The following is a 202-nucleotide window of genomic DNA, read 5'->3' as shown; positions in this document are numbered from 1 at the left end:
TCTGTGATGCATAGTAATGACTGAGTTGGTTTTCTATAGGTCAATGAATGGATCCCAGCTTTATGCTCTAATTGGATAGGTGAGCCCATAGATGACCAATCATACTTGGAGTGATGAGTTTTTACCACACCCAGTGCGCCCATCTGTTCCAAACGTTTCCAGTGCTGATACACCATAAGCAAGCTGGTGAGGTACAGATCAA

At 43.6% G+C, this 202-nt stretch overlaps 1 long non-coding RNA gene across 1 annotated transcript in view; it reads left to right on the top strand.

Annotated features, from left to right (window-relative positions):
* The window catches only part of LOC108350676 (uncharacterized), a 59,963-nt gene that overhangs the window by 48,620 nt on the left and 11,141 nt on the right, over positions 1 to 202 (top strand). The window lies entirely within an intron of this gene.

The sequence above is a fragment of the Rattus norvegicus genome, chromosome 4 (assembly GCF_036323735.1).
Source record: "Rattus norvegicus strain BN/NHsdMcwi chromosome 4, GRCr8, whole genome shotgun sequence".
NCBI lineage: Eukaryota > Metazoa > Chordata > Mammalia > Rodentia > Muridae > Rattus > Rattus norvegicus.
Note: the sequence above shows the minus strand (reverse complement) of the source record. Positions and strands in the feature narration are given on the sequence as shown.